The sequence below is a fragment of the Prosopis cineraria genome, unplaced genomic scaffold, assembly GCF_029017545.1.
Source record: "Prosopis cineraria cultivar Desert tree isolate PC_DT_omini unplaced genomic scaffold, ASM2901754v1 PC6, whole genome shotgun sequence".
NCBI lineage: Eukaryota > Viridiplantae > Streptophyta > Magnoliopsida > Fabales > Fabaceae > Prosopis > Prosopis cineraria.
Genome location: NW_026555337.1, coordinates 29,589,905 through 29,616,560, shown reverse-complemented (window position 1 = coordinate 29,616,560; position 26,656 = coordinate 29,589,905). Strand labels below are relative to the sequence as shown.

Genomic DNA, 26,656 nt, shown 5'->3' with positions numbered 1-26,656 from the left:
ACAAATAGGACAACTACATCCATCAATACATGTAGTAGTAACAAGAGACAAATCATCATCAACATGTGAGAAAGAATCAAGCATGTGAGACTCACAAGCATCATGAAGCAATAACTCAATGGAACTTACACCTAACAAAGAATAATCCTCAAAAGGATGTTTCATTGCTTCATATATATTAAAAATAACATGATCCTCTCCACATTTCAAAATCAAACTACCTTTTTCCATGTCAATCAATGTACGGGCAGTCCTCATAAATGGCCTTCCTAAAATCAAAATATCATCCCCACTCCCTTCTTTTGACATATCAAGCACATAGAAATCCACAGGAAATAATAGACCTTTAACACAAACCAACAAGTCTTCTACTACTCCATGTGGTCTTCTAACACTTCTATCCGCTAATTGGCATATCATAGGTGTCTTATGCATGCAATCAAGACTCAAGGCATGATAAATTGAAAGAGGCATAACATTAATGGCTGCACCTAAGTCTATCAATGCATGAGAAAAATGTGTGTTGCCAATCTTGCATGGAATTGTGAAGGAACCGGGGTCTTCACATTTTATAGGGAGTTGAGGCTTCATGATAGCACTCACAGATGAGGGTAATTGTACCCTTGCATTAGGCCTAAATTTTCTTTTATTTGTACAACAATCTTTCAAAAATTTGGCATACTTAGGAAAGTTCTTAACTACATCCATCAAGGGTACATTAACATGAATCTTGTGGAAGAAATCATATACCTCTTGATCAAATTGTCCCTTTACTTGCTTAGGGACCACTTGTGCTTGTGGAAAAGGAAGCTTCTTCATAATCTCTTGACTTTGCTTTCCTTCTTCCTTCCTTGAACTCTCCTTTCTTGTTTCACTTTGCTCGGCCTCTCCCTCTTTTTCCTTACTAAACAACTCGGCCATAGTCCCCTTTTCCACCTTAGATGGTGGTTGCTCACATATGATCTCCTCAATGTTTTCATCCTCATCATCTCTACAAAAAGATGCATCATTAGGAGCAAAAGAAGAACTAGAAACATTAACATCAATTGAAGAATTTAAAGAGGGCTTCTCGGCCTTCCCTTGTCTTTTGTCTTCTTGTACTCTTTCTCCCAACTCCTTGCCACTCCTCAATGTGATAGCATTAAGATTAGCTTTAGGATTAGCAACGGTGTTGGATGGTAATGTAGAGGCTTGAGCATTGGCTGCACTTAATTGGTTAGCAAGCATATTCATTTGAGAAGTAAGGGCATCAATTTTAGAGTTCATGTTCTCACACTTGTTACCCATACTCTCTACCTTGTTCCCTAAGCCATCATACATGTTTTTATACAAAGAGTTCATTTCAATCAACTGCTTACGTAACACATTCACATCATTAGAAGAGTTCGAATTAGAAGAACTCTCAATTGGAACAAGCCTCCTATCACTATAAGAATTAGAAGAAGGTGTAAGAGAATTACCACTTGGATTGTAGCTTTGAGAAGAGCTACCTTGAGACAAATGAGGTGGAGGGTCACGGCCAAAGGTGTTTTGATAGGATCCTCTTTGTTGATTGTCTTGTAAAGCCACATTTGGATTTGAATAGGAGAAATTAGGATGGTCTCTCCATGAAGGGTTGTAAGTATTAGAATAAGCTCCTTGCCCTTGCCTCCCACCATAGGATTGTTTTCCATTGTAGATAGCATTTACTTGTTCAAACTTAATAGGACAATTGCTTTCTACATGCATAGGTGAGTCACAAAAAGTACAAGAATAAGGGACAAGTGCTTGAGAAGTACTTACATTGCTCACTTGAGATATTTGTGGAGCCAACATTCTCCCAATCTTGGCAGCTAGCAAGTCCACATATGAATCATTAAGAACTGAGGAACCTACCATATTCACATTTCTCTTTTCCCTTGTAGAGTATTGAGCACCACTTGAAGCCATCTTGTCAATTAGTTCCCAAGCCTTTAAGGAAGTGAGGTCAATCAAGCATCCACCACTAGCGGCATCAATGTTAACTTTGTCTCTTGGAATCAAGCCCTCATAGAAATATTGGACTAAATTCTCACTAGAAATTTGATGGTGTGGGCATTTAGCCAAAAGGCCTTGGAATCTAGTCCAATACTCATAGAGACTCTCATCCTCTCCTTGTTGGACCCCATAGATTTGCTTTCTCAAATTGGTGACCTTGGAATTTGGAAAGAATTTATCTAAGAAGAGTCTTCTTAGCTCGGCCCATGTGCTCACTTTCACATAAGAAGGGTAGTTGAAATACCACTCCTTTGCTAAACCTTCAAGAGAAAATACAAAAGCCTTAGCTTGAACATCATCAACATTTACATGCATAGGCTTCATAGTATCACAAACCAATAGGAAAGTATGCAAAAACCTATGACAATCCTCTCCTGGTAACCCATGAAATTTAGGCAATGCATTAATCAAGGAGGATTTAATTTCAAATTGAACATTAGTAGGAGGAACATATAAGCCATAAGGATTATCATGCCAATTAGGTTGAGTTAATTGCCTAATGCTCCTCTCCTCTCTAGGGTTATGCAAGCCTTCAAATTCATTATTAACATGGCCATCATCATGCAAATTCTCATTCCCATTCCCATGGCCCTCATTATGCACATGCTCATGTCCTAAGATACCTTCCATTGTTGAATTACAAACCAAATGAGAATCAAGAATAGGTTGTGATCTTCTCAATCTAGAAATAGTCCTTTCAATTTCTGGATCTAATTCAACAAAAGAGGTATGTTTTCTTCGGGTCATGCACTAATCAAGCTCAAGAAAATTAAGAACAAAGAACAAGCTAAACTAAAATGCAAATCAACATGAAACAATTCAAAACACACAAAAGCAAGAGAAATAATTTTTTTTTATTTTTTTTATTAAACTCAATAGCAACAAAATGAAAAAAAAAAATAACACCAAACAAGTAGAAAGAGAGTTAGAAATGCTCAATCAAGAAGCTTTGGCAATTCTGGAATTCGCACAGTAGGCTCTCTGGAGACAGTGAACTTGTGAATTTTCTATCAGCAAATCCACATGATAAATTCCCCTGAAACTTTTATGAGAAACACAAGAGATATACAGGAAAATTATATAAAACTTTTAGATTAAAAATCCTGCCCAATCGTTCCCAGAATTTTTCACAAGTTGGTCCTCAAGTCTGGAGAAACAGGATTTCGTCCAGAAGACCTTCAGAGCTTCTAACAAACTTTCAAATAGGAAAATGGAAAAATTGAAGAAAATCCTAAACACAAGAAACAAAGATAAGACAGCGATAAGAAAAATGAAACTGGAATCAATCAATTTGAACGCACAAAGAGGAAGATATGCTAACTCAAAATTGAAACAGGGTTTTGGAAATCCTCTGTAATGGCTCCCTGGACCTTGTTAGATGGTAAAATTTCCACAGGACACTTCCCACGTCCAAAATTGACCAAACCAATTTTAAAGTGAAGCTAGGATATAGAGCTTTCAATGAAATAAATTTCAAGTTCAAATTCCCTCAGACTCATTCCCAGTTAATTTTTCAATTTCAGACAGAGACACTAGAAACAGAGTATTTTCAGCTCTACACCAAACCAACGAAAATTGCATTAATTTTTTTTTCTTTTTCAAAACAGAATAAAAACACTCAAAACACACAAAAAACACTAAACAAAACACAAAACACAAATTTTTATAATTTTTCAAAAAAATTTTCAGGAACACTAAAAATATAAATTAAGTACTAAACAACCTTAGAATTAAACTTAAACCATTCCCCGGCAACGGCGCCAAAATTTTGATAGGAAATTAGTCGCTTATCCTCAAAATTACACTAAAGCTAACCCTAATGCAATATAGGGCCAACCCTAGGTCATCTCCCAAGGAATGGTTTTAAGTCTAATTGAAAGTTATCTAGTGAAATAAATCAACCAAAGTTTGTAGGAATTTAGTTTTCTATCTAATTATCTAAACTAATTACCTAATATGCAAGTAATTAAAATGCTAGTGAAAGTGAGTGAAATGAACTTCCCTTTTTACAATAATGGAACCCTAGAGATTAGTTGATTTTGGACTCATTATCTTCTCATGATTAGGCTAAGTTTAGCTTCCCTTTCCTCTTGACTAAAGCTGTCATGACTTAAGAAAATTATCCTAAGCCAATTAACCTAATTAGCTAACCTCCCTAGGTCTTAGATTAAAGTCCCTAGTTCAATTAACCAATTGGTGAAGACATTAGCCAAGTGATTCATTCAAAATCCTCTCTCAACAGCCATGGTCAAACACATAAATTGAGCAACCACAAGATTATGTCAAGCTACTCAATAACACAAGCATTAACACCACAAGATTATGCAATATTAACACAAGAAATTCACTAATTGAAAAACACAAGATTATGTGCCAAACAAAGAGTGGCAAAATTCAGTCATGGCTGTCCAAGGAAGAAATTAAATGAAACAATCCTCTCTCTTTACATCAACATCAAATTCAAATTAGAATTTATAAGCTAAGATGATTAGACCCTAGATTAAGGAATCTAACCATCTAGTAAAAAGAGAAGAGGATAGGAAACAAAAGAACTTAGCCAATTTGAAGCTCAAGACTCATCCTCCATCTTCATCTCTCTAGGATTCCACAAAGAAACTTAGCCAATCTTCATCTTCAAGAACCCTAGTGATTGCTTGTGAAGGCCAAACTCCATAGCTCTTGAATGATGGAAATGAGCTTCAATCCTTGTGAAAATGGAAGGGATGGAACGAAAATGAAGAGAGGAGAAGAATGGTATGAGTTTTGTGGAGGTTTGGTGGCTGAAAATGGAGGTTAGGGTGCTGGAAAATGAAGAACAAAAGAGAGAAAATGAAGAACACTATGAACAAGAAAGAGAGAATGTGGAAGATGAATGAGATATGTGTTGGATCCCATTTGAGACTTAAAATGGCGTGCTCCTTGGTGTCTCCCATCAGCTAAAGCTTAATTAAAATAAGGAAAAAAAATTAAAATGTAAATGGGAGCCTTGTCACACTTGCAAGGTGGCAACTTCCTATTGGTTTGTAGATGATTCCAATGTGTGCCTAATTTCCCATGTGTCATCCACATCATTTTAGCTGATCTAATCCCTCAAAATAATCACAATTCACGTGCAAACCATCAGCCATTGTCCTCAAGGAGTGTTGACCTCAATTGCCCAATTGATGCACAAGTCACATGCCACCTATGTCACATAAATCACATAATTCAATTAAATAGCATATGATATAATAAAATCTAATTCATGTCCAGAATTAAATTCATAATTAGAAGGGAGAATTTATTAAATTAACCAAGTTTTAGGCTGCACAAAATTATATAAAAATTTTCACACAAAGGCAAACCAAAAACTAGGACAAACTAAGACACTTAAGAAAGTGTTGACTTTTTTATTTAATTACTCCCAAACTAAAATGAATTTTAAAAATATAATTTCACCATTCATCAACTGGACATAAAATGCACTTTGTCAATTTTTCTTGTACATTTTCTCAAAAGTTCATTTTTTGGACCAAAATGCCCCTAGTGCACTGATATTAGAAACTTAGGCAAAGTTCCAAATCTAATGCAATGTGTGCACTTGAAGGTGATAAATCATTAATAAAATGGTCCTAATTGACAAATAAAAGTGGGTAACAAATGTGTTCTATCAATCGACTAAGCCTCCCTTCACATTTACACACACACACATAAATGGCAAAGATACACAAAAGATGGTACAAGCAAGTCACCCAACATATTCATAATTGCATCCTAGTTAACAATTTAAACATTATACACAAATGTAAATTCATTTACTCTAGAGTAGCATTACAATTCATGTGAACATAACTAATCTTCTCATGTTTCCTTTCCTAACTTGTTTTAACTCTTATCACCTGTAAACATGAAGTAAAGGAGTGAGACAAAAGTCCTAGTAACTTGAATAAACCCAAGTACCGATTAACAAGTAAAATTATATACAAAAGATTGAGTAGCATCATTTTGAAAATAAAAAAAAAGTATAAGTAATATTCAATGCATAGATAACAAAGAATGGGCATGTTTTACTAGTATCCACCAAACCTTCAAATCTCCCAACGAACCCATAAGCTATACACAAGACCTCTTTGATTAGTCCAAGCTCACCATTAGTGGAAGAAGTTGAGTTGGTACCTCTTTATCACCTCTGGTCTATGAATTCCCCATAACTAATTGGTGGGATATCAAATACTCTCCCTACCAATCACTCACAAAGTAGTCAACAATGCCTGCCTGCTAATAATGCCTGTCTACTATGGTACACGAGGCATAGGGATCACATATTCCAACACCATGATATATAAATCTCCATAAGGTGAACACCTACCTCTAATCATATATGAATGCTCATACACTCTTGAGTCTTACTAGTGAATTATGATCAACACTTTAGACTAAGACTTCCTAGCTTTACACAAATTAGGGCCACAAGCCTCTACTTTAGATCAAGTTATCACTTTCTCATGCATAATCATTTATCACTTTTACACTAAAACACATGCATCACTTTTCACACACATCACATGCATCACTTTTTTCATGTGTCACATGCATCACTATTCATAAAGAGATACTCTATTGGTTTAGAAATCATGACATAAATAATTTACATAAATAACTTGTAAATAATTTTACAAGCTAAAAGATAAAAAAGTTTATCCAGTTACCTCACACTTTTTTTACCAAGGGCTATCATTTGCACTAGAGCACCTTATGATTTGAAGATTTCCACAAGCAATTTCCAATTACACAATCTACATAGGCAAGTGCCCTCAATCAGTTCCAAAACTCAATTTAAAGCATTAAGTTTGGGTATATCACATTACCTAGCATACACAAACACGTCATTTACACTTCAAGCGCACTTTAATTCATTCACCACAATAACACAATCTTGGGTCACTAGAATGGCCAATCCACCTCACTACACACTACATCAATACTTTTACCCTCTTAAAACCCCTTAATTTAGGTTTAATTAAGCTTATAATCTCAAGGCTCAACTGTTAAATCCCTAACCAGTTATAAAATCTTAGTTTCACACCTAAAAGTCCTTTCACAACTTTGATTCAAAATTTAACCCCTTAAAGCTCCCCAATTCAATTTCTCTATACCTAAATTCAACTTCTCTATACTATTTAACATCCTAACTAGTCAAAATATTAGCTTACCATTCAAAACCACAATTAATCTACTAATTACTAAGTTATCCCTGATTAGTAATTAGTTTCCTAGATTAAAAGTTTAATATGTTACATGTGGTAGTTGGAATACCTCACCGATCAAGTTTTGATGTTTGGATAACCTCTTTTTGTTAGAGACAATTAGTGTGAATCAGGGCTCTGATTCCACATACGAAAGAGTTTCCTTTATGGTAGAGTTTTTAAGAGTTTAGGAAATGAAGTTCTGTAGGTGGGATACGGGGATTTTCTAAAACATTAGAATATTTTATAAGGTTTTCTATTTTTTTAGAGAGGTGTTTTTTTACAGAGGAAGGAAGACGATAGAAGGAAAAGGTTGAAGAGAGACATACAAGTTCAAGGGTAATATTAGAACTTTCTACAAATTCACTCATATTTTCTAAATTCTCCTTACTCACTGTTCATCAATAATATCATGCTTCTTTCAATAAAATTAAAATTTCTAATTTTAAAATTTGCTGGGACTTTACTTGGATAAAATGATCTCTTTGGGACTTAAGTGCCATTCCCCTTTAAAATTTTTCTTGATTTCGATAAAATTTGTTAAAAGTGACTTATAAATAAAATTTAAAGAGTATTCTTTAGCAAACTTTAGATGTTTTGTTTTTTGTTTGTTTTTAATGTAGTTTATGAGCTACTCCCATCCTTAAAAAATATAAGACATTTTTAATTACACCCCAATAAGTTAATTAATTGTTTTCCAACTAACATCATATTTCCATCCAAATTTTGACTAAGGTTGTCGCTACCTTAGCAAAAAAAAAAAAAAAACTAAGCTACACTAATGTAGTAATAGTGTGAACCTAGGTCAATCTCTATGAGGAGGCTTAGTTAAAAATTAAGTTTGAAGTGTATTACAAGTTAAAAGGTATGTGAGACAGATTTAAACTCAAAACTAATTAAGCTATTAAACATAATTTTAAAGTGAATTAAGTGGATGTGTGAAAAGCTATTAAAAGTAGAAACTCCTATGTGGAATTGGTCACCTATCCTTGTTTAATTACAACCTAGCTAGTTTGGTTACTTCTCTCTTCTCTTTGGTTTTAGTGATTTAGTTATATTAACCAAGACTTAGCTAATACCTTGACCAACTCCAATCCAAGATTATGGTCTTAGAGTGAGCCAAAGCAAAGCTAGCATTAAGCCTAACTAAAGTGTTACAAACATGAGTCAATTAGATCAAGCACATATGATAGAATCAACATGCTCAAGATTATGATTCATGAAGATATTCACATACATTTAAGTTGGCAAGATTATGACAAGCAAGAAAATATGTTAAACTCATCAAGCTAACCAAGATTATGAATCAACTTGAAGAGGCCAAAATCTAGAGCTCAAAGTAACAAAACACAAGTAGTAACAAGCATCTCTCAATCATATGAATCATCACTTGAAATCACAATATCAAAGAGTCATACAAATTTTTAATTCTAGAGAGAGAAAAGTAAAGAGAAGAAATACAAATCCAACTAGAAAATAATACAAACTCAAGGTTTCCTCCTCCACATAGTATCTCCTTCAAGAATCTAGCCTTGCATCTTCAAGCAATCTCCAAGTTGAAGCTCTAAAATTCTGGCTCCTTTTCCCATGAATTTCACCCAAATCAAACAAGATTTGATCTTTATGAAAACTATTAGGTTTTGTAGAGGAGGAAGAGAGGAAGAGAATGGTGGTGGTTTGGTTAAATTTGAATGGTTAGATTGAGAGACATGGAGGAGAGAGAGTGGAAGTGTAAGGAGAAAATTGAGAGAAAATGAAGAACATTATGAACAAGTGAGAGAAAATGTTGGAGATGAGTGAATGGGTGAATGAATATGATTTGGGACTCAAAATGACATGCTTCAAGTGTTTCCCTTTAGCTGAATACTTAATTTAAAAATAAGAAAAGAAAATAAAAAAAATGATAGCCTTATCACACTTGTAAGGTGGCACCCTTCTATTGGTTTGTAGATGATTCCAATGTGTGTACAATTAATTCCATGCATCATCCATACTTTTAGCTGATCTAAACTACCAAATAGAAGCCCTTACATGTCCAAACCATCAGCCTTTGACTCCATGGACTTTTGACTTCATTTGCCCAATTGATGCATAAGTCACATGCCACCTATATCACATAATTCAATTAAATAGCACGTGACATAATAAAATTTAATTAATATCCAGAATTAAATTCATAATTAGAAGGGAGAATTTATTAAAATAACTAAATTTTAGGCTACACAAAATTATATAAAAATTTTCACACAAAGACAACCTGAAAACTAGGTCAAACTAAGGCACTTAAAAAAGTGTTGACTTTTTTATTTAGTTACTCCTAAATTAAAATAAATTTTAAAAATCTAATTTCACCACTCATCAACTGGACATAAAATGCAATTTGTCAATTTTTTTTGTACATTTCCTTAAAAATCATTTTTTGGACCAACTGCCCCTAGTGCACTAAATCTAAAAACTTAGAAAAAATTTTAAATATAATGCAATATGTGTACTTTAAAGTGATAAATCATTAATCAAAGGGGCCGTAATTGACAAATAAAAATATATAACAAATGTGTTCTATCATTATTTTTTGCACTTATTTAACAGAATGTCTTACTTAAAGGTTAATAGTTAAGTGGTTTATTTATTAAGAGTTTGTTTGAAAAAATCTTATTAAGTACATGTATTGTAAAATTAAAAATGTATTATATTTTTAAATATTTAATCTTACAAAATTTTTTAAATTTTTTATCAGATGAAGTACCAGTTTTTGAGAGTACAATATTTTAGGTTATGAAAACAATGATTGAGGAATCCAACGACGGCCACATGATCCAATCGTCCCTGATTATAATGCGTTCGTGTTCTCTCCAGTAGGAGTATTTTTTCATTTTGGGCCAAACTCTAATAGAAGTGATGAGAACGTCTTGCTTTCTTTATTTAAAAATATAAAATATTTTTTAAAAAATTAAATATTAAAAAATATAAAATATTTTTAATTTTTTGAGGATATAATCGTTATATTTTTTTAAAAATATTTCTATTAATAATGACTTTATATTTATTATAAAATATATAATAAAAATAAATATAAAAAGATATAATTAATTTGAAAGTAAGGGACTATTTTATTGTAAAGTGAGATTTACTTAAAAATATCTTATATTTTTTTAGTAGATGGAATACATTGTTTTTCCCCCCTACTTTTGTATTCTTGATTTAATTAAATGATAAATGGATGCACATTTCAAATCTAACGAAAAATGCATAATTAAAAAGAGTTAAATATTTTTCCTTCTATATTTAATATATTTTTATTTATATATTAAAATAAGTAAATTTTAATATGTTAATAATATTAATAATGAGAGTTTTTAACAGAATTAATAATTTATAAAAAATATCTCGTCTTAATTTTAATTTAAAACAAATATGATGTATATATAAAGTTAAATATGTAAAATAAAAAGAAAAAACATATCTTTTGATCCCTGTACTTTGTTCATGTTTTGTTATAAATTTTTATATTTTTTTTTGTATTTTGGATATCTACATTTTAATTTTTGAATGTTCTAGGCCCTTAAATGAATAAAATGAATGAGGTATAAGGACGTTAAATAAATTTAAAATATCAAAAAATAAAAATTTAAAAATTTAAAATATTAAAAATAAAATGTAAAGACTTATAATGAAATATAAATAAAGTGTAAAAATTAAAAAATACGTGTTTTCAAATAAACAACGTATATTTATAATAAAATCAAAGCAAACTTTCCAATCAAGAACAAAACATTAAATTACTCCGAGCAAATCACAACAAATCCGCCAGAAAATCACAGCAAAATCTTTCTGCCGTCACCATGCTATTATTAATTTTAAGGGATCGGTTGGGCACGCAAAATGATAAAGTTAAAATCAGTGAACAGGGTCACATAGAAAATGACAAAAGTAAAAGCAATATTATAAAAAAAGATTCTTTTAAAAATCTCTTGCCTACGTTTGCATCACATCATTTAAATACTATTTAGTATTATTATATATTTTATTATTGAAGATTTTTATTTGGCAAAATATTATTAAAAATTTAACATTAATTTATTATATTATAAGAGGTTATTATTTTTATTAAACTCCAATTTCATTATTTTTTTTTTCCGGTCAACCTCAATTCCATTGGTTTAAAACTTACATTTTAACCGATTATGCTCCACGCACCATATGAGCTGCTTGCTGTGTTGTCCAGGGATGTTGTGAACGTAATTGAGGATATAGGCTAAGTTGCCTCGGTTTCGTCTTTTTATCCTTTTTTTTTTTTTTTTGCTCGACTTGTTATTTCTTTCTTTCTTTTTTCTTTTTTCTTTTTTTGGTTTCGATCACTTTGTTACAGTCACGACCGTAGACATTTGGCATGCCAGGTGGTGATCAACAGTGTCAGGCTTCAAGGCTGATTTATAGTGTCCATTCAATATCTTTCGCGTACCATTTAGATATTAATTAGATCTGGGTTACGTTCACGTTGTTTAGACAATTTTGATATTAATTTTGTATACGATCTGAATTTCATTTTTCATAAAAATGATTTAAGTTTTTTAATTTGAAGGAAAAAAATAACTTTTTTAAACTAGTATAACTTAAAAGATGATAATGGCTAAAGTTTACATTTGGTGAACTAATTTTATATAAAATTTTAGTTTAGTCTCTTAATTTTATAAAATATGTTTTCAATTTTCTAACCATAATATCATTACTTTCAATCGATTATTTTTTTATAAATCATTATTATTTTAAAAAATTAAACTTACTATATCTATATTAAAAATATTTTGTCAATACATAGAAGTTTAATGTAGGAATTTTTTTTTTGTTGATGAAACAAATAGTGATATGGTTAAAAAATTAAAAAAAAACTTTATAAAATTAATAGTTTAAAATAAACTTTAAATAAAATTTAAGGACTAAATATGCACTTTAGACTGTGATAATTTATATTTAAAAACACATTTTAAATTTTAGTCGTTCAAATAAAACTTAGCAATGAGACATACATTAAATTCAAATTTGTCTCAAAGAATGGGTATTTTGCCCAAAGATGAAATTGGAGATTGGAAATGGGCAAGACTTGCGTATAAAGTTTTGTATAGTTAATGTATTTTTATCCAATCAAATCAAAATATAAATGAATTTTAATGTGTTAACAATATTAATAATAAAAATTTACTATAGAATAAATAATTTATAAATGATGCATATGTTTTAATTTAATTGAAAACAAGCATTTTAAATTTATAATACTGAGCATATAAAGATAAGTTGAGTGGTTTCGATCTGTTCTTTTAACATCTCTCTTAAAGAATCAGTACATTCTACCAATGGACAACATGCACTATGTTTTCTTTCTTAAATCAATTAAACTGCATGTAGATTTTGATGAAATATGTGTTATAACAAGATTTTCCCCTTGGAATTATTAATTAGCTGTAGCAAGTAAGAAAAATTGATATCTATTTTGCACTTAACATTCTCATTTTCAAAGTTTATTAACTAGATCATGCAGCTATTGCTTCTAATGATGTTTGAGAATTGAGATAACCTGAATTGTTCATGATTAGTTAGTGATTCTGCTTATCTATAAATAAATTTTATACTCTATTCATCTCAAATTATAATATAATTTTAGGAAAGATTTGGTATCCCAATATATATGACATCTGAGAAGATTAAAGTTTCATCAAATAGGCTTATTTTAATATTACCCTCTCTCTTTTTAATTTCCGTCCTTGTCTCTTTTCAATATATTAAATGGAGCACATTTTTGGAAGTTGATATTTTTGTTTTGAAAAAAAAATAAGATTGTTAAGTCTATTTAATAAGGTTTGTTAATATATGAGATTTTGTTAAAAAATATCTTATAATTTGAAAGAAAAAGAGTATTATATAATAGATATGAAGATATTATATATAGATTGTCACACCAAAAACAAAAAATTGACTTGCTTTAACTAGTGAGCAGTGATTCAAATAGATCATAAGGCACTTGAATAAATGATTCTTAGATAAGGCCAACACTTAAGAGGAGGGTGAATTGGGTGTTCTTAAACTTTTCACAAAACTTTTCCCAGCCCATAAATAAAGATGATCTTAGAAAGAAATAATTGCAAAAAGCTTTCATGAAATAGATGAGTTTAAAGATATGTGAAAACTTGATACAAAGATTTATCTTAGTTTAGCCCAACCACACAGCCTACTTCAAGTCCCCAAGATCACATGGTACGGGACAACCGAATGATAGCTCATGATCAACTAAAATTCCATGATGTGTTATATCATGAAGGACAACACTATTTGAAATAACCTCATATTTAAAAGACAATTCAATTCATAAATGCAATCAAGTCTTTAAAATACAAAATGTTGAACTATTTAAATAAACTTTTAAAAACCTAAATGAAGTAATCCTAGCTAATCTAGAACTCTAAATGGATAGGTCATTTTCTTAATGGATATATTTTATCCTTATTTTATCCCTTGATTTTCATCATTCCCTCCTTCTTTGTAACATCACGGAAAATTAAGCATGACTAGTTAACCTAATGAGGCTGATTAGTAAATTAATGAGGTGTGTGGTCAGAGGACCCTAATTGGTGTAATTAATTATAATTTTAGCTCTAGAAGTGGATCTAGAGGGAAGTCAGGCCACCTGGGCAAGAAAAGAAAAAGAAAAAGTGCAAAGAAGCCCTCTGCGCCACATGCCGCGGTGTGTGAGGAATCTGCCATAGTGCATAAAGGCATATTTAAATGCAATGGGCTTCTCTATGCCATGCGCCATATTGCATGGCCAAAATCTTGATTAAATTAGTTTGTCTCTGCGTACGAAATCAAAAGAGGAGAGGGAAAAAACGAAAGGCACGTTAAGGCTCTACTAGGGCACGTTGTTAGATCACATTAGTGATAGTTTGAAGCTCTCAAATACCTAAGGTAAGTAATTTATGCCCTCATCTTCCTTTCTCTACTACATTTATGAAGTTTTGAGTTAGGGTTTAGTTAGAAGATTGATTTTTGATCCATAAGAGCTATGGGCTTGAACTCATTGGTTAAAATAGATATAATGAGAGTTGTTTGTGGTAGAAAACCCTACATTGATGATTTTATCAATAGTTAGTTAGGGAGAGTTATTGTTATGCAAATTTTGTAATTAATATGGTTGTTAGGAGTGTTTGAGACTCATTAATGATGGTTTAATGACTCAATAGTGGTAATGTGAGCTAATGGAACATAGTGAATCCATTGGGTATGAATGGGTAGTGAATTATGAGATTGATAGAATAGAGAATGTGGAAATTATGTTTGTAAACTCACAAAATGGGATAATAATGATATCCTTGTGTTGTGATTGTAGTGAGGTTTGATTTGGTACCATTCGAGCTTGTGAGAAGCTTTAGAAGTTGGTATTATGAAGGGTAAACCTTTGACCTCTCAAAGATTTGAGGTAACTGGGGGAAACCTAAATTATATAGTTGAATATTAATTGTTTTTGTATAATATTGTTGATGGTTTAAACTAATGATGCAATTTGACAATGTGTTTAACTTGTGAAATGGTTTTGGAAAGGGAAACCTTCTACATACCATTTATTATGATTGACGATTTGGTTAGTGGCATGTTGAAGTGAAAGTGATAAATATGATATTTTCAAAATGTTCTACATATTGGTTGTGGTTTATTAGGAGTGAGAGATCGATATGAATTTGTGTTAGTTGTGAATTGGGTCACATGTGCATTTATATGTGGCATGTGCATAGCATGATCATTGGCAAAAGTTTGTCTAGGGAGAGGAGTAGTTAGTAAATTCACGTGGTATTGGCAGTAACCATTGGAATCGAGAACTTGCCTCAACATTGACCTTTAGAATCGGGAGGTAGCCATGTCTTATGGTTAATTTAGGATTGTCCCATTTGTTCTATGAGGGACTTGAACCTAACTAGTCTCCATCGGTTCATAATGAGGCTAGATTAGGGGTACGACACCCTATGGTTGTTTTTATTAGGGAAAACTAAATTGCATAAGTAAGTGAGTTAACCCTGACCCGGTAGCTCCTCACAAGTTGAAGGCTGGGTTAGTCTGTGAAGGACATAGCCACCGAATAGCCAATGATTTTAAATCAAAGGTAACATAAGGGTATAAGGCTAGCATATGATCATGCATATAAATTTGGCCATATGGTTATTAGTATTGTGGTCTAGAGTATGTTAGGGGCGCATGGTTGGTATTTTTGTGACCTTGTGTTGTGCATTATAAATTAATATGGTTATATGTGTTTTTAGGCTCGGTCACATAGTTAGTAATATTGTAAACCATGGTCAAGTTTATCTTATATGTTGTGATGGTGTGTTTTTGCCTATTTATATCTATTTACAATTGATATGCAACTGTATTGATTAGGTAAAACTTGGTTATTGAGTAGTTGTACTCACCCTTCAATCCTTAATATTTTCAAGGCCTAGCTCATCATATTCGATTTAAGGAATGCATTCTGAGGCATAGGATTGTGGTGAAATCCTACTTTCATGCCTCTCTCCTCTATTTTTGTGTATTAATGTTGTAAAATTGCCAATGAGGTTTCACATGATTCATTTTTCTACTACTTGCATTATTAAAGTGTACAACTTGCATATTTTGTACCTTGAGTTAGTGAGTTTTAGTTACAAACCCATGGATAGAGCTAAAATACTTATGCAAGTAGGAACATGTGTTTTTTCGAATGATTTGAAATGAAAATGATGGATTTGTACATGAATTTCCTCTCCCTTGTGTCTTGTGAAATTTGGGGCTGAGTGGTGAATTTAGGTTATATGTATTTTTTTGTTTATATGGTACATTGCATGGGTATGCTAAAGTCCATTGAGTGTGATCGAAGAGTTGGTGTAGAACTTTAGCACTTGTCGTTGATTTGGGACACCAATGTTGTGTGTTTTTTGTAAAAAAGTGATAAAATGGGTTTCGGTGTTCAACTTTTTATAAAAAAAGAATTTAAGTGTGGAACTTATGCTATTAGCTGGAGCTAGGAGAAAGCTCTGTGTAAACACAGAAACCATCCTAATTGGACGTCAGATGGAGATTTTGGATGTGGTTAAAGTTCGCTCTCTGTGCTGTCAAATTAATAGCTGATAACTATATTCATGCAATGTGCTGCGGCGCATGGCACAGAAGAAAGTGAGCTACAACGCATGTCACGTTCTTTGCACAAAACACAGTTTTGAGTTTCAAAACTCAATGTTTTTTGTCTTAGTTGATTTTCAAGCTTCTGCATTATTTTAAAACTTTGATTTGAGCATAATAAGTGTTTGAGAGATTAAAGATGTTGAATTTTGGGATCCTATTGTAATTGATTTAAAAGTTGTTCCCATTTACATAATTTTACAAACTTAGTAATCCTTTAAGGGGTTTTGTCCCTTGATTATCTCAAAGTTGGAGCTAATTATGGTTTAGTAATGGAAGCCTTACACTCTTGAAGAGGACTCGTCCTCAAATCACATGTATTAAATAAAGATAGGTTTATGAGATTAAGGCCCAATTTGCCTTTACTTATGTATTGGGCCTTCAATATGTTGATTTAGGCTCTCACTACTTATTATAGGATCTTGAATATAAATATCTTTACTTGGACTTTTTGCTATTTGGATGACTTTACATAGGATAATTCTATGACATGACATGCCACCAAGGAGCTATAACTTGATTGCAATGTAAGATGCCATCTTGGATGTCACCTAGGATGATATCTTAAGTGCCAGCTGGATTGCAACATAGGATCACATTGTTCTTCTCCTCTTAAAGAAGAGTCATCTTAGACTCTTAAGGATCTTTAAATAATGAGAGTGCATAATTATTATTTACTTCTATTAATGCATAATGAAATCATTGTAATGAAGAATTAACATAACTAGAAAAAGAATGATTAAGAAAGTTAGCAGATAAAACTTTCTCAACATCTCCCTCTTGTTCTTTTTTAACTTTTAGCTCCTTTTCTTTCTTTCTTTTTCTCTCTCTCATTTCCATTCTCTTGTTCTTCTCTCTCTAACTCATTTACACTCTCTTTAATATTTCCACTCTAGTCATTTGCACTCATATGGCTACTTCTCTCTTCATTTTTGAGGGAATTTTCTTCTATCACGAGTATTGTATTTGAAATAAGAAGGTATCCATATACATACTTATTTTCATGATTTTCAACATTCAACTTTTCTTCCTCCCTTGTTGATTTAAATTCTAGCTCATTATCAACGACAGCATTATAATAGCCATAGATTATATATATCTCCTTTGAATTAGAGCTAGTTTTTGACCTTCCCTTTCTCTTGAGTTCTTGCTCTTTATCTATATGAGGTTGCACTTATAGAGAATAGATGGTAACCAAAGCTTCACCGGTTGATACACCTTCTAGGTCAAATGCATCACTTAAATGAGGCATCCCTTTATATTCATACTTACAGCTCGTATGCTCACAATAATATTCCACATTATCCTTAGGGGTCATAGCTTGCTTGTTGGGACATTAAGAAGTAATTTGCCTCTTTTTAGAACATATATAGCATTCAAGAGAAGATGTTTTAGTAGAAGAAGATATTCTGAAGTCAAATGTCATACCACCATCATATCTAGACTTGGATTCCTCCTTAGCCTTAGGCATAGACTTAGCTTCTTCTTAGGCCTTACAATCTTTTAGTTTGGAGGTTGATTTTGAGTCCCTCTAATTAGAAGTTGAAGGTCTTGCTCATTTCTCCTATATTCTTTTCTCAATTTTGATGTACTTGTGCATGAGCTCTTCCATGTCTATGAAGATGTAACTGTACATACCTAATTTGTCTCTAATTTTTTGCCTGAGCCCATTAGTAATTTGGGTTATGGAAGCTTCACCATCTTCATATAGTTTTACTTGCATTTTAACTTGATGAAGCTCATGTACATACTCCTTCACAGTCATTGAACCTTGGTTGAACAATTGTAGCCTTCTTTTTAACTCCCTGTATAGTAATTAGGCATGTACTTTTTTCTCATATACTTCTTAAGCTTTTCCCAATACTTTAGAGGCTCTTTGTTGATGATTTAATGCATCAATAAGAAATCTTCCCATCACATTTGTGCATAATTAGAAAATTTATGGGTAGAAATTTTTACTAAATATGTCATTAGATCGAAAGATTTGCTCCATTTTAAGCTCCCAATCAACATAGAAATTTGGATTTGGATTACCCTTGAATGGTTGATATTTAACCTTTTAGTTAAAAAGGTCAAATTTAGATTGAGATATCCTCCTCCTAGATTGAACCTCTTCATTATAATCATCATGTTCCTTGTTTCTTGAAGTTTTAACTTTTAGTTTTTAAAGTTCTCTTTCAAGTTCAGTAAGCTTGTCATGGATAGCCTCAACATAATCAACTCTAGGTTTGTGGGGAGAGTGTTCCTTGAGTGGGAATACTCACTCATGATGTACCTGAAAGGTTAGTGTAGCAAGTAAAAAATTTAGACCTCACAAACCCACTCGCATGTTTCACATAATAGAATATCACTCGTGTTTATCACTCTTTTGACGTGTAGTTAAACATTCTTCACTCAAATTCGATTTAGCAAAGTTCTAGGTGAGAAACGATGCTGTGAAATAATAGTTATGGTGAAACCAACGTTAAGTTACAAAGGAAGTATTAAAGATGAGATATGAGAAGGTAGATGAGATAAAATAAGATTAGATGGGATATGATAAGATAATATAAGATGTAGTAGATAAAATAAGATGAGATAAATAAAATAATATGAGGTAAAAGAAGATATAGTAGATAAGATATGACAAGATTCACAAATAAAAAAAAAATATACCAACTCTATATCAGATTGAATCTCTACTCTCCCTCTCTTTTTAACTTCTTTTTTCATATAAACTTTCTTTTCAACACCTTTTTTTCAATTTATTCACCTTTTTTTGTATGATTTATTTCTTTTTGTTTTTTTTCCTCAATAATGATGCTAGCTTTTCCCTTTGGAGCATGTTGCCTTTTGTTTTAGTATGAATATATAAGGGAAAGAGATCAAAAAATTAGCGACAAATCGAATGATTTTTTTTAAATAAAAGAATGGATGGAAAAAAATATGAATAGATGGAAGAATGGATGAATGATATATAGAATAAAGGATGAACTAATGAGAAAGATGAATATGATAAATAATGAAGAATACAATGAAAATGGATAATATATGGAAGAAAGGGTAAATAAATGAGAAAGATGAATATTGGTAAGTGATGATGAACATAATGAGAAAACATGATGGAAGGACACCAAGCTATTGGTCATGATAAATAGAAATCCCACAGTATGTTATCTCACAGAGAACATACTAATCAAAATAATCTCACAATTGAAATGAAATTCAACTTATAAATTCAATCAAGTTTACAAAATACAAAAGGTTGAATTGTTTAAATAGACTCTTAAAAATATAAATGACGTATTCCTATATAATCTAGGTTTCTAAATGGATAGATTATATACTTGATTCCCATAATCACAATTGAGATTTTTTACCATAAACATGACCTTAATTCGGTGCTTGCCATCTCAGTACAAACCACAAGTTTACACTAGTCTTGATTTCAAGAAAAACCACTTACAACACTTTTAAGCTCAAATAAACACTTAGAAAAATCTCTCCTAAGATTTCAAATAAGAAAGAAAAGCTTTTCAAAATAACAATTCCCTAAAAGAGTGGATATGAATATAATGACAGCTGATTGAGAGCTTTTTTCACATAATATTGAATGTAAGTTGGTAAGAATTAAATGCAAGACACTTAATGCTCAAAGAATTATTACCCACTCACTTAAATAAGGTCTTCTTTATAGTCTAATATCAAAAAAGATGCTAGGAACACTTTGAATAAGGATTATAGCTGTAACAGTCACACCCCCCCGAGCCCACTGCTGCGAGTGGTGGACTGGGCCGTGCCACCTCACGGCAACCACCAGCCGGCTTTCCCCATGGTAGTTCATGGGTTATTCCCCGCACCCACTGCGCTAAGGGAGCCTCCCCAGGTTCGATCCCGCAACCTCTCCTACATAGCGAGATTCAGGCTGAACCTGGTACCATTGAGTCAGACTCAATGGTACCAGGTTCAGCCTGAATCTCGCTATGTAGGAGAGGTTGCGGGATCGAACCTGGGGAGGCTCCCTTAGCGCAGTGGGTGCGGGGAATAACCCATGAACTACCATGGGGAAAGCCGGCTGGTGGTTGCCGTGAGGTGGCACGGCCCAGTCCACCACTCGCAGCAGTGGGCTCGGGGGGGTGTGACTGTTACATAAAAGGCGCCTTTTATAGTTTTCCACACACCCGCACCCACTGCGCTAAGGTGGTGTACTCCCCAGGCCATGACCACTTCACAGCGAACCAACCGGCTTTTTCCGTGGTAGTACACGGATTATCCCCGCACCCACTGCGCTAAGGGACCTCCCCAGGTTCGATCCCGCAACCTCTCCTACATAGCGAGATTCAGGCTGAACCTGGTACCATTGAGTCCAGCACCCGCACCCACTGCGCTAAGGTGGTGTACTCCCCAGACTGTGACCACTTCACAGCGAACCAGCCGGCTTTTTGCGTGGTAGTACACGCATTATCCCCGCACCCACTGCGCTAAGGGACCTCCCCAGGTTCGATCCCGCAACCTCTCCTACATAGCGAGATTCAGGCTGAACCTGGTACCATTGAGTCAGTTGACTCAATGGTACCAGGTTCAGCCTGAATCTCGCTATGTAGGAGAGGTTGCGGGATCGAACCTGGGGAGGTCCCTTAGCGCAGTGGGTGCGGGGATAATGCGTGTACTACCACGCAAAAAGCCGGCTGGTTCGCTGTGAAGTGGTCACAGTCTGGGGAGTACACCACCTTAGCGCAGTGGGTGCGGGTGCGTGGAAAACTATAAAAGGCGCCTTTTATAGTTTTCCACGCACCCGCACCCACTGCGCTAAGGTGGTGTACTCCCCAGACTGTGACCACTTCACAGTGAACCAGCCGGCTTTTTGCGTGGTAGTTCACGCATTATCCCCGCACCCACTGCGCTAAGGGACCTCCCCAGGTTTGATCCCGCAACCTCTCCTACATAGCGAGATTCAGGCTGAACCTGGTACCATTGAGTCAAGTGACTCAATGGTACCAGGTTCAGCCTGAATCTCGCTATGTAGGAGAGGTTGCGGGATCGAACCTGGGGAGGTCCCTTAGCGCAGTGGGTGCGGGGATAATGCGTGAACTACCACGGAAAAAGCCGGCTGGTTCGCTGTGAAGTGGTCACAGTCTGGGGAGTACACCGCCTTAGCGCAGTGGGTGCGGGTGTGTGGAAAACTATAAAAGGCGCCTTTTATGTAACAGTCACACCCCCCCGAGCCCACTGCTGCGAGTGGTGGACTGGGCCGTGCCACCTCACGGCAACCACCAGCCGGCTTTCCCCATGGTAGTTCATGGGTTATTCCCCGCACCCACTGCGCTAAGGGAGCCTTCCCAGGTTCGATCCCGCAACCTCTCCTACATAGCGAGATTCAGGCTGAACCTGGTACCATTGAGTCAACTTGACTCAATGGTACCAGGTTCAGCCTGAATCTCGCTATGTAGGAGAGGTTGCGGGATCGAACCTGGGAAGGCTCCCTTAGCGCAGTGGGTGCGGGGAATAACCCATGAACTACCATGGGGAAAGCCGGCTGGTGGTTGCCGTAAGGTGGCACGGCCCAGTCCACCACTCGCAGCAGTGGGCTCGGGGGGGTGTGACTGTTACAATAGCCATTGAAGATGTGTAGAATTAAATAATCTTAGAAAAAGCACTTTTTAATGAACTACCTTAAATGCTTGTCAAAGTATGATTCAAGCATGGATAGTTAAGAAGACATGTGTGGGTTAGCTTTTCACACAAAATCTTGATTCACTTCTAGTTACTTCAAGCTTGAAAGCTATGTGGTTCAAGCATATATTAGAGATCAGAAGCTCCTTGTAATGACTTTTGTCATTAACCAACAACGATCCACAAGAATTAAAACTAATCGATTAGATTAAGAAAGATTCTTAAGGAGGGTATCAACCTTGGCTATTTTGAAAAACTCCAAAGTTTAATTAAATCAAAGTTCCTAAAATTCTTTTTTTTAATAGAATGGATCCTAAGATCAAATGAAAAATTAATAAAGTAGTAACACATGAAATTAGAGTAGAAAAGATTTCACAAGCAAGAGAATACAAATTGAGTATTTTAAAATAGGATGAAGAAAGGAAGGAAAAACATTTCAAAATTTTAGTGCATCTACCACAATCGAAAACTCAACCACCTCAACTAATTTTCCAAATGAAGCAGTCTGCTAACAATGACAACCCTTAAGTCAAACTTTCAAGTCACCTAATTAGTTACCCTAGTCTCCAATTAAAGTGATCCAAGAGCTCACATATAAAATAATTAATAAATCTAACATATGGCTTTAGTTTTGCCCAAAACTATTTCCAAACAAGGATCCTGGAAAACTTGGTGCCAAACAAGCATTGATGCTAAAAGAACCAAAATCAAGTGTCTCCCAACTTAAGCTATTATCCATATAAGCTTTAATACACTTAAAATACGTTCTTAATCAAAAATGGATAACAATTGACTTGCATTCGTGAGTTGTGAATATTCAAGTCTCCCATTCTAGGGTTTACCATTAACTTGAAGGCTAATAAAATTAGAGATATCCTCTCAATTTGAGCCAACTAAAAATATGAACCCACATACAACGCTTGACCTAATTCAAGATATATAAAATTTATGCCAAGGTGCCTAAATCACCATCATCATAGGCTACATACAAGCAATAATGTAAACTATGCAAATGAGTCCTAATGTTGGCAATACACTATTCAATTACACATAAATAATTACTAGAGACATTATAGTAGTTAGGTGTCTCTAGCCTCACCCGCTTCCCCTTGTCATGGGCCCAAAATGCGTTTTCAAAAAAATATTAAACCTTGGGAGTGAGATTTTATGATCTTAGTAACCAAGCACATAAATTATAGCATATAAATATGTGGCACATAAAATCAATTAATGTATAAATTTACATGTATATATTTCACAATTATTGTATCGTAACTATAAAACATGTGAGACAATAATAATGATAATTATGCATGATCATTCTTCACCCTTATTACTCTCCTTATATCTTCTAATAGAATCAATGGGCTATTAAATCATATAGGACTAACCTGTGTGATTGAATTAGCCCCACTCTCTAATTATGAGGGGTGACCTGGCTAAGGCCCCATACTCACTCTCAGACCATAGATTCCCCCATTTTGAACTTATAGGGTGTCATTTTGCCCAGGGAAATAACCAATCTAGGGTAATAATTAAGAACCATAATACCAAGGCCTCGAGGTACTGGTAAGTATCACATGGATTTCCATATCGCCCTACTCTCTCAAGTGAACTCCCACCTATCTATGATCATGCAAATCCATACAAATGACATATTCACAATCACAATCATCCTCATCCATCCAAATGGTCATTCTCATATTCATAGATTGGAAATCTATGGCCACATTTGGTAAATTTCATTTAACCATATTTCTTATACTATAAAATCATGATCAACATTTTATGCACAATGACATGTTATGGCCAAAGACACACCCAACTCATATCATCATCATCTTCATGCTCAAAAAATCATATAATCTCAATCATATTCAATAAAATACTTCCAATCACATCATCATTAACAAGTCATGCTTAAACAAGCAACATTAAATCCATCAAATCAAGTTATACATATTCATCCATTGCATAACCCATATCATAAATCTCAAGCCTTGGTTATATATAAGTTTTCAATACCATACCATAAAACCATTCATTTGTATACCATAAGCAATCAAGTTCAAAGTCACAAACACAAACATATACTAGAATTTAACTCTTGGTTACTTGAACCCTTAGGTTACCACCCCAAGAGTGAATCTAAATTTTGGAGGAGCTTCCAAATGCGCAAATAGCTCCAAGAGCAATCAATCTACAATTATAATAATTAAATATCATTAATGACTAATCTTCAATAATTAGCCCTTAATTATGATTAAAATCTAAGACCCTCATTGGTGATATTAACCATAAACAACTCTATTTTTAGCTTCTATTAACTCATTTAACCCCCATTAAGCTTAACTAACACTATATTAGTTTAAACAAATCCCAGTCTTATTAAAAAAATGAAGTCAAAGCTGTCAACAAAAAAAAAAGTCACAATTTTACAATTTTACTAACATTTTATATCTCCTGACCTATAAATAATGGATAGTAATTAATTAACTATACCAGAATTTCAATGGCTCTAACTCCTACCACATCCATCACAAAAAGCCACTCAAATGTTGTCTTTGAAAATGAGGCTGCTTATGATGTCTCAGATGAAAATCTTAGCCAAGAATGCAAGGAACTGCTTCTTTCTCTTCCTAGAGAGAAGGGTTGGCTTAACCCATCCATTTATCTCTACCAAGATACATGGTATGTAGCAAATCGAGTACAAGTTGTAAGCTCTTTTCAAGATCATTTCCTGGCAAAAGATAATGATATTATTATAGCTTCTGCACCAAAAGCTGGCACTACTTGGTTGAAAGCCCTTGCTTTTGCAATTGTAAATCGTAATCATTTTCCACCCTCACAAAAAAAACCATTCTCTGCTCAATTCCAGTGCTCATGAACTTGTTCTTTTCCTTGAGTTCAACCTTTATGAAAATAATCAGATTCCTAATCTCTCCAACTTGCCTGAACCAAGACTTTTTGGCACCCATGTTCCATTTCATTCATTGCCTGATACAATTACCAAGTCCAAATGCAAGATAATCTATATTTGTCGCAACCCATTTGACCAGTTTGTGTCTTATTGGTTTTTCTTCAACAAAATTCTACCACCAACATTACCCAAATTATCATGTGAGAAGGCTTTGAGAGGTATTCCAATGGGACTATTGAGTATGGTCTATTTTGGACATATATTTTGGGTTATTGGAGGCAAAGCACAGAGACTCCAACCAAGATTCTGTTTTTAAAGTTTGAGGATTTGAAAAGAGACATCAAGTTTCACTTGAAAAGAGTGGCTGAGTTCTTGAATTGCTCGTTCGACTTGGAGGAAGAAGGAAACGGTGTCATTGAAAGCATCATTGAGCTGTGTAGCTTTAAGAAGATGAAGGAATTGGAGGTAAACAAGATAGGAAAATTTTTGCAGAGGTATGAAAACAAGGACTACTTTAGGAAAGGTGAAGTAGGAGATTAGGTGAATCATTTTAGCCCTTGGATGGAAGAAAGATTGTCCAAAGTGATAGAAGAAAAGTTTGGTGGGTCTGGTCTGTTATTTTAAAACCTCTCTTTAACCATTTAAACTGTATCAGCCTATAATAATGTCTTCCTGCATAGGGCATATTGCGCCAAGTCTCCCCCCTGCATGAAATGTGTGTCATAACATCATGATTTCTCTCATGTTCCAAACATGTTTGTTTCGGGTTTATTTTTCCTTTATTTGATGTCAGGCGAAGCTGACATCGGCTTAGTCTTGTACTCTCTATGGTACTCATTATGTGCATATATATTTCATATTGTATTTTCTTTCCGGAATTGGATTCACATGGAAAATTGTCTCTTGTATTAATTGATCACCAAAAACACGTTGGCATGGAAAATATATATATATATATATATCATAGAGAGATATTATATGAATCAAGAGTAGTTAACAAAATGGTTTATGCAACCCCTTTGTTTCTTTTAGTTTTAATTAGTACTTAATTATTATAATAAATCTGAATTAAAATGAATTAATAAGATCATGCAATGTCCTACAAATGTGGAAGGTGTATGGCCAACTAATATTTTTATCAGTTTACTGATATGTAGTTAGGCTTAATTTACTCTGATGTTCTGACATACAACATCAACACTATAAAGTCAAAACTGAAAGTTATATAAAAAAGGACTCATCTTCACAGAATCACGACTTGACCCATGAGTGAATTGAAAGATTGAATCGAATGTTTGTGACCTTGGCTTTCTACAATATGCGCACTTTTTCTTGGGCCTGATACAATGAGTTTTTCTAGTTTTTCATACTTGGACAAAACACATTGCAATTAATACACATTTTGTTCGTGATCAGTTGATAGCTAAGAAAATTGCTCTATTATGTACCTTTTAAAGATAAGGTTGCTGATTGTCTTACGTACAAAAGCTTTACCTTCAGCACTTTTTCTTGCTCTTAGAGTCAAACTCGGTCTAGCAATTGCCCAGTCTCATTTGGGGGGATGTTATGAATAGGTTTAGGGTTTTTGGTTACTTTATCTCGTTTTAGCAGCATGGCTCTCCTTAGACTCTAGAAGATTCTTTTT

At 33.9% G+C, this 26,656-nt stretch overlaps 1 non-coding gene and 1 pseudogene across 1 annotated transcript; both read left to right on the top strand.

Annotated features, from left to right (window-relative positions):
• The first annotated feature begins 2,059 nt into the window (after nt 1-2,059).
• On the top strand, nt 2,060-2,166 carry LOC129314729 (small nucleolar RNA R71). The gene has a single exon (XR_008594239.1). It is a non-coding gene; the product is annotated as a small nucleolar RNA R71 (small nucleolar RNA).
• A 22,437-nt stretch (nt 2,167-24,603) lies between these two features.
• Nucleotides 24,604-25,718, top strand: LOC129314048 (cytosolic sulfotransferase 15-like; annotated as a pseudogene).
• Nucleotides 25,719-26,656: the final 938 nt, after the last annotated feature.